The sequence below is a fragment of the Prinia subflava genome (assembly GCF_021018805.1).
Source record: "Prinia subflava isolate CZ2003 ecotype Zambia chromosome W unlocalized genomic scaffold, Cam_Psub_1.2 scaffold_2cwr_NEW, whole genome shotgun sequence".
NCBI lineage: Eukaryota > Metazoa > Chordata > Aves > Passeriformes > Cisticolidae > Prinia > Prinia subflava.
In genome coordinates, this window is record NW_026960607.1 from 1,809,005 (window position 1) to 1,818,648 (window position 9,644).

Here is a 9,644-nt window from a genome sequence, read left to right on the forward strand (position 1 = left end):
AGATCTTTATAACCATATATGCTACCAAGTATTAGAGGTAGAAAAGTTAAGTATAGGAATTGCATATATAAATGCAGGGCAGGGAGGTTTGTGTCAGTCTAATTTCTGTGGCCATTTAGTGCCATATCTGACAGGCCTAAAACACATCTGACATCTGAACATATGAGTTTTACCTATAGAGAGCTTCATTGTGTCTAGCAAAGGAATATGATGACCTTTATTTAATAAAGAATAGGGACTCTGAGAATGGAGTTTGGAGACGGAGCAACGCAGGTCTGACCAATGTGGTTAATAACATACGTTCTCCTCTTTATTCACAAAATGGCTGGTTATATACGGTACAGAATAGTTTACAGTAGCAGGTGCATTTCTATTGGCATTCAGTGTGAACGAGCATGTAAGCTATCACAGTTTAAGGCAGCGACCGTATTTCCATCCTAACTATCCCAGCTAAAGCATGTACACACCTTAAGTGAATTTCTAACTGCGCCACAGGTTTATCTACTTTTAGGCAGGCCAAAATCTGAGGCCTTGCAGGCCAGAATCTGAGGCCTAGTTTGGGATAGCTCAACCTTTATTCTATAAGTCATCCTGCTCTTGCTACAATTTAAGGGTTTTAGTTGTCTGTTTAGATATAACAGAAAATGTTGACCACTGGAGTCAAAGGAGTGATATAATTCAAAATCTGGTGGGAATTTTACCAGGGAAAAAAGAAGCTTGAGTGTGGCACTGATGACCGGTGAGGCAGAATACATTTCTAAGTAACATTTTGTACTTGGTGGTGGTTAAGTGTGGCAGATGTCCCAGATAGACAGCACTGTTGTAACACTGCTGAGAAAGTATAAAGGTGAAAATAATTGATGTCACTTTAAGATAATGTCTTTCAGCTACTCACTGACAATATGGGCTTGCAGATGGGGATAAACTCCTGGTTTCTTGAAGGATCACAAAAACTGTTGGACAAAATATATAATCCAATTATCTTCCTACACTGAGTCTCTTAGGCTGTGCAGTATGTTAGTCTAACACCTTTGTCTCTATTCCAAATAGAGGAATAGAGGCACTTATGTAAACCAAATTACTTAAGTTATTTATAGCTCTTATTAATGTAAATAAGAATAAAATTCCACTCTATATGTAAACACGGGTGAACACACATCTGAATACAGTGCTATGCTATGCATAACAGTCTCTCTAGTTACTACAGTTTAGACACAAATTGCAGTAATTCTTTCCCCACCGCCCACTAAATGCAAAAAGACACATAAAGGGAACACATTTTGACCCTCCTGCCAACAAAACAGCAATGGATGCATACTGAAGTAGGAACAATGTGCTTCACTTTTCTGATGGTGTGCCAGTAACACATCAGCTGTGCTATGGAACAAATTCTACAAAGCCTGAACATTAGCACTGGGGAAAAAAAAAAAAAGAGAGAGAAAAACTTGATATTTAGGAAGACAACAATGTGACTGAAATGTTCCATACCAGGCATTAAGTGCCCAGTCCAAGTTCCTCTGAAGACAGTAGTAAAATTCTCATAACAATGTTATCAAATGGGGTACAATGAGGTACAGCCACTTCTAAGGTACAGTCCTGTTTCTGACTTGGGTCCTCAGTTAAAGAGAATCAAATACCATATGAAAATGAAAAAATCCTGTATGAAATCGGTTTTGACAACATTAAACTGTATCAGTACACATCAAATAGGTGATACTGCTTTCACCATATTTTGTCAATGTCTATGCTAGGTAGGACTGATATGTAAATACTTGCTTTACTTCAGCACAATGCATCTATAAAAATGCTTTGGTAGCCCAAAAATATCTATTCTAAGCAGGTTATCTTTACTGCTTTTTTTTCCTACTTTTTTAATGCAAGACAAGCATTTCTTCAGGAGTCCATGCTGCTGTCTCTCACATTCTCATCATTTATTGAAAATCTGCCTGAAGGATGAATTCAGAAGCATGGCAGTAGCATTATTTATTTTCTAGCCCCTTTACACTGCTAATAGACTTTCAGCAGTAATACAATCTAAACAATTTACAGTGAATGGAGAGTCCTAGCTCTTCCAAATAAAATATGTGACTGAAAGCAGGTAGTATAAATGGTTTACAACCCACTGGGAGGGTGTGACTAATGAGTGTCTGTACTACTGCCTGTTCCTGGATAGAATTAAAACAGTTTGATTTATATCTCTGCGCCAGAAACTGATGGTTAGACTCCTCACTTAATCTGATTTCTCAATGTAAATATTTCACGGAATTTTTCCATCAATCTATCTGGTTTAGAGAGATTTTTTTCCCCAGATTATTCTACTTCTGCATCCATTAATACTCCACACTACACTTGTGTTTTGCCTGGAAAGGAGTCCCAAAGGTTTTAAGTCAGGGAATAGCTGTAGTGTTGATATTACTGTGTACAGACACAGGCCCTGAGCACTATCCTCCTACAGAAAACTTCACTTAGCTGGGACTGTAGTGAATTATTTACATCCTGCTTTCTATTTTACAATTCAGCTAATCCTGGGGAGAAATAAAACTCTGCCCACTAAAGCAAAACCCTCTGAACCCTCTTTTTTTTTTCCTATCATTTTGACTGCTCATAAGTTATCACAGAATAATAGAACACTTGGAGTTGGAAGGCACAAACAAGATTAGATTAATCCAACTCTTAAGTGAAGGGCCCATAGAAGGATCAACCCCAAAACCTTGGCATTTATCTTCACAACGCTCTAACCAGTTGAGCTAATCTCAGTGGCATATGAAAGTTTCCATACATCTGTAAATTCCCCTCTATCCATATTGTCTGTGTTCTCTTCTAAAGCAATACCCAATTTGAAATTTCCAGGCAACTTAGATGATTTTCTCTTCTTTTGTATTCTATTGACCTTCCAAGCATTTTTTTTATTCAGCTAAGTACATGGTGTAATTTCACAGGTTCAAGGTCTCAGCTGGGCCAAACAATCTTCCCACTTTCTGGTTACTGAGTTTTTTTCCTTTCCATTAAATAAATGTGACACTATCTGTATATTTTTATACTGCCTTTTTCTTTTTCAGTGCTTTACATCAATCAATCCAACTTACAATTTCTGATGGAATTCACATAAGCTTTTGTAGCTATGGCACACTTGTGAGGCATGTGAGACATTAGGCCTTTGCTTTTTTTTTGAATCACAGGTAGGAATGGGCTGCTTGAAAAGCAAATGTCACTAATCCAAACTGCATAAATATATCTGCATTCAGATATCACATTCTGTCAGAAACATGAGAAATATGAAAAATGTCTTCACTTAGGAGTCTTAGGTTGTGTTCAAAATTTGTTCAGTTCACCTCTTTTGAATACCTGATATCAGCAAAGACACATAAACCAAAAGCAGGCTTGGAATCTACCATCTAGTAAACCTAAATAAATATTCCAGTTTTGCCTTAAAGAATGCCTGATTTATTAAAATATGAATATCAATCTAATATCAATATTCAACTGTGACGGACAAAAGACTCTCTAACAGTTAAAGTTAGAAAGTGTATGTTTATTGCGATGCTGGGCAGCCTGTGGGATAGCTCCCTAATGCGCACTGCAAAGATCACAGGTAATTACAAAGCCTTTTATTTACAAAAATGTTGAATATACAAAGTACACATGCATATTCATACCCCTGTCACTTCCTCTTCTCCGCTTCGTATGCTAATTGACAAAAAGGCTATTAAGCATGCGTAGTTTGTTCCCTGAAATGGGTCGGTGGTCCTTTTGTGAGGAGTGGTCACCAAAAGGAGGAAGTAAAACAAGTCTTCCTCGTTCTAAACTTTCAACCTTTTCAATGCAGGTGTGATTGATGGATGGTAGAACTCCCTGTTTCCTGTTTTCCAGGACTATTTCAGTGGGTTTCTGGAAACAGGAGGTCTGGTGTATTGATTAGTTTCTCTGTTTGACAAGCAATGAGTTATTCAATCCGGGGTAGCTTATCTTAAATCCGGTTTCTTTTAACCATCCTCTAACTTTTAACTGATTTCAGCAAAGCTTATCTATTCATTTCAGTAAATCAGCAACAGCTATAGTTAACTGTAACCTTAGCTTTTCTCAAAGCTTCAAAATTAGTGTCTCATGCCTTTCAGGTGCTCTGTCTCCAAGGCTTTAAAAATCTGATTCAAATTGAGCACATTGTGGGGTTTTAGTTTGTATTCACCCTTTCTCTGAAGAACATCTGCATACAGCATTGTCTAGCAAATTGATGCAAGCAGATTATTACATATCTTAAATTGCAAAGCATCTAAAATAACAAGTCTCTCCAAACATCCTTTAGACTTCTTAGGTAATAAAAGACAATGGAAGGCATTTGTAAAATAGATAGAATTTCAGCAGCAATAGATGAAATATTAAAAAAGAAATGTTAATAAGCAACATCTGTTTTCTGTTTCCTGATATCCCATTATCATCTCCCCATCACCTTTACCTTATGTACTTCTGCTTCTTTCATTGCCAACCAGTATTTGCTATTTCAAACACATGAATGTGGGCAAGCAAAGTGGAGGTGTCCCACTATAGGTGAGGGAAAGATTTGACTGTACAGCCCTTATAGTTACTGATGATGTTTCTGCTACTGATTGTTTAACCATAATGTAAGCAGTGATGAGTGATTCTATAGGCAATTTGGAGAAATTGCTGGATTGGTACTTCTGGTCCTAATGAGAGATTTCAACTTCCCAGACATGAGCTGGGAATATCACTGCTGTGATGAGCAGGTCTTGCAAATTCTTTAAGTTTGCAGGAGATAACTCCTTGCCACAGGTACTCAGTGACAACTAGGAAAGATCTCTCCTAGACCTGGGTTTGGGAATACAGAAGGAAGATGTGATTGCAGGTGGCTGTTTTGCCCACAGGGAACAGGAAATGGTTGAATGCATGCACAGCAATGGCTACACAATAGAAAGAGAAGGAATCATTATTTCTGGGACAGAAAAAAAATTTTCTCCAAAAATACATTTTGCCTTACAGAAATCATTAATTTATCTTGCCAAGAGCATTCTAGGTTAACAAAAGTGGAAATTAAACACACAAAATAAATCACGCAAACCAAACCATATACAACTCTATAGGATATACAGAACATAGATATGTATCACAATGCTTAATGGCAGAGTTTGAAAAAGAAAATTATTACAGGCTACAGTTATTTATATAGTAGAAAAAAATTACTCATATGCTTGGGGTTTTTTTACAAATAAAAGCTCTGGTTGTCTTTGGAAGAAAAAAATATATATTTCTCAACTTTAATCTATATTTGGTAAAAAATATTCATCTATAGATGAAAAAATACATAATAAAATATTCTGGTAGGACAGCTGAAGCAGCAAGCTAATAATCTGATCTTTTGTTCCATTTAGATACTGTGAAATACAAAGTTATGTTTTGTGTCAGGGAAATGAAGAAAATTTGTGTAATTGTAATTGTGGAACATGGCCATGGGACAGTTATAAAGATGAGTTCTAATAAACAACCGAAGAAAGCATGGAAGGAAGTTTTTGAATAAATCTTTTGCTTGCAATTACCTATTATAAGTCTCAAGCTATTCTGTAATAAGTGTCTTATAACTTTAGAAGCTTGTTTTGTATTAAAGAATTTTAAATGTAGTTTTAGAATGTAAAAAGCCTTTTAGACAAAAGAAAGAAATAAGAAAGAGGCCCAGGCCTTTCACAGAAGGTAGAAAAACATCCTAGACACGAAAGAAAGATTTCAGCTTGCTGATTTATGGTTACTGAAAAAGGAAAACTGAACATGACTATCAAAGATTGATAGACCTGGAAAACAGAAGTTGGATCCCACATCTGGAAGCTGGACCCCACCACTTGGAAAACATATCCTGGAATATTGAAATATCGAAATAGATCACAATAGCCTATAGAATTGTACAGGACAAAATATGAATTTATGACTGTTAAGTATTAAATTGTGACGTTAAAACTAGAAATGGAAACTGCTGAGAAAGCTTATGAATATGTATGAATATAGCCAATAAAATCCCAGCAAGTCCAGCAATCGGTGTGAAGTCGGAAGGGAAAACCCCTACCACTGTACCCAGCGCACTGTCTTTGCTCACACTTTACCACATTAATTAATTATTTATTAAATTGAATTGCTGCTTGATATATTAGCCGTGTCAAGCGTTTCATTTCTAACAATACTTCTTAGATTACATATGAAAAAGTTATTGTTCTGAAACTGTCCTTAGAACAATCCATTAGTAATAAGAGCATTTATGGCAAATACTGTCTGTGTCGTTTAAATCATTATTCTTGTTTATAAGTGTATAGACAATTGTTTTGTCTGTTTTATGAAGTGTGAAAGAAACAGTTGCTTCTGTTACATTAACTCATAACTGTGTCCAAGTTTCTCAGGTATCGTGGGCATGATATGCTCACAGATACGATTTGAGCTATTCCAAACTAGGCCGAACTAGGCCTCAGGCCTGGGCTTACTAGGCCGTAGACGTTCAGCATATGTAGTAGCAGATAAACTTATCTGCTACTAGGAATGTGTTAAGGTATGGACACTTACAGCATGGAAGTAAATGGCACTAAATCTCCGTAGCTACCTTAACCCTAGATTGTTTACATACTTCTGTATGTCCACTGCCTATCACAGTGCACCTGCTAAATGTAAACGACTCGCTCTGTGTATAACCCGCCATCTGGAGGAATAAAGGGGAGTACGTGCTGGAACACCACATTGGTCTGGTCTCACGTAGCTCTAGCCCCCGGTCTTTCCAGAGCTCGGCATCACATAACTATGAATTAAGAAAATCAGAAAGGGACAGCTAATGGCAACATATTCCATCTCCCAGTCCTTGAGAAAGCAAGTTTTACAGAAAGATTCCATTTTTTTACTTAACAGCCAAAGACAAACCCAAATCCAATACAAAATACAACTAGGTTACAACTTGTTCCACATAATTACATAAACCCATCACTGTTGCTGAATACTTTTTTGTTGTTAATATACTGTCCAAGTTATAAATTTGGGCTATTTTTTTATTCTTTTCCACTCACTAGTCTACTGAAAAATAGTAGACACTAAGAAACAGAATGTTTCTAGGCCTCCTGAAGACCCTTGTGATTATGGCAAATTTTTTCTTCCCATTTTGCTGACCAAATTGAATTATTCCCTAAGTCAAATCATATTTTCCCTTCAGTTCATAGTGTCAGTACTTCAGGGTAATCCTGTAGATAGTTTGAATATTCCTTTAGACTACTCAATGAATGTTTTAGGCACTGAAGCTTATTCTGAGTGGGTACATTTTAAGGCAATATAGTAGATAATTATCTTTGCTTTTTGGGCTGTAGAAATATTGAACACACTAACAGATCATATTTATTGGCATTTTTAAACTGTTACCTATTATTTTTTTCAGATGATTAAATTCTATCCAGATCATCGAAGTTAAGAGGCGTTTTCATATAAAATCAGCAATGAAATCCTGTCACACAGTTTTAATGAGCTTCCTTCCAGAAATTCAAAACCACAGAAACACACCTCTGCAAACACAGACTAGGACATTGCTAGAAGCTAACAATTTGTGTTTTGTCTCTTCATGCTCAAACATGAATTTGGCATTCATTAAATTATTCAAATGTATGATAAAAAATATCCACGTGCCAGGCACTAGAAAACCACTGACCTGAAACAGAATGAAAAAAGAGGTAGTCTCAGAAAAAGGGATATGAAAGAAAAAGCAAATTAGTAGTTCAAAACCAGTGAGTCATCAAGCCTAAACAGTGTCTGTGAGAGTGCAGAAGCAGTTTATATATAATATTACTGTCATTAAGGCTCACCAATCACATGACACATGACATCATCCCATTGTGAAATGTTCCACCCAGTGGGGGGAGTCCACTGTTCCTACCTAGATAAAAAATGAGACCCAGGAATACCAGGTATCTGGTTTTCCACTGTATTTCTAGAGGAAAACCAGATGCATCTTGCTACCACTGGACCCTTTCTACAGGATCACCTCTACTTCACAGAAGAACATCTGTTCCTCCAGTAAGATTTATTTGGACTGCTTCCAACACCCTGACCAACAGGGTTTCAGGTCGTATCTCTGATTCTGTCAGGGTTTTCTAGGATTTTTGTTTGCTTGCTTACTTGTTTTTTTGTACTACTACAATTGTATTTTTAATATTCCTAGTAAAGAACTGTTATTCCTATTCCCATATTTTTGCCTGGAAGCCCCTAATTGCAAAATTATAATAATTTGGAGGTAGGGGGTTTACATTCTTCATTCCAAGGGGAGCTCCAACTTTCCCTGGCAGATACCTGTCTTTCCAAGACACCCAATCACAGAAGGATAAAAAAAAAGGAACAGAAAGAAACAGTCACCAAGCAACCAAGCAAAATATATGGGAGTTTCAAAGATTTGGTGTGAAGAAAGGTCTGGTTTAGCTATACCACCAAGCTGCTGAACTTAATCAGCATTAAATATTCTTCACTGCAAACGCAGCCAGTGGTCTGGTGACAAGGTTGATCATATCTTTTGCCTCAGAATTGCAGCTGAAACCAATACAGTTTTATTCCTGCAAAGACTGAAGGATCAAGTTCTCAAGAATTAAGTACAAATATGATTATGAGAGCACCTACATTAACAGAAAAGGCTGTGAAGTGTAGAAGATGCTTTCACATTGCAGCTGGCATTGGGGGGTTATAAAGGAGAAGCAAGCTCAAACTGAGAAGTTGTGTGTCCTTTCTTTGTGGACTAGTCCAATCCTCCAGCAACATTGCTTAAAGAATTATCACCCTCTGTTATTCAGATGATTTGTGTTTTGGTTTGGAGTGACCTAAAGAGGCCCAATGGAAAATACTTCTGAAGAACTGAAACTTTGAACATTATTTTAATTACCTGATGAAATTGATTGTAGTAATCAGTTTACAGTCACAACTATCTTGATGTGCTTGTGCACCTCCTTCAACTGGCTGCTTGTTTAGTTTGTTTCCCCAAGTGGTTTTAGTGCTAATTAACAGAACACTGAATCTCTATGGCCTGAGAATTAATTTGATTTCTTCCCAGGTCTTCAATCAGCCAGAGCCACCTCTTTTAAATGAGGAAGGAACAGTAAACCAAAGACCTTTAGTGCTCAAGGGAAAAAAAAAACAAAAAACCACCCACCAAAAAAACCACCAAAAAAACCAAACCCAAAATAAAACCACCAAAATAATTCAACACAAACACCATCTTCCTACCAGCAGGCCAGAACTGACAGCCTTAAGCTCGAACAGTAAGTAGCACACATATCTGAGCCTATTCTCACACAATAGAAGGGCAATCTCTTTCAGTGAGGAAACATATTTCAGCTTCAAACACTCCAAGGACTGCTCCAAGCAAATTCTTATTTTAAATATTAAAATACTAACTCATTGATACTATCTTTTGAAACAGCACCTTTACTCAGTGCAGCCTGAAAAGAGTATGAGAGAAAGTCTCTGCAACAGCATAAGAAGGGGAATGAAGAAACAACCCTAAGAAAAAAGTTTCTACCCTCAGAGTAGAGCCATTAAAGAAGTGGCAGCAGAAAAAGCTGGCAGGGAGAAAAGGAACTAACCCACCTACAGATGCAGAGCACTCATACTACTGTTAAACCAAGAAAATTAAG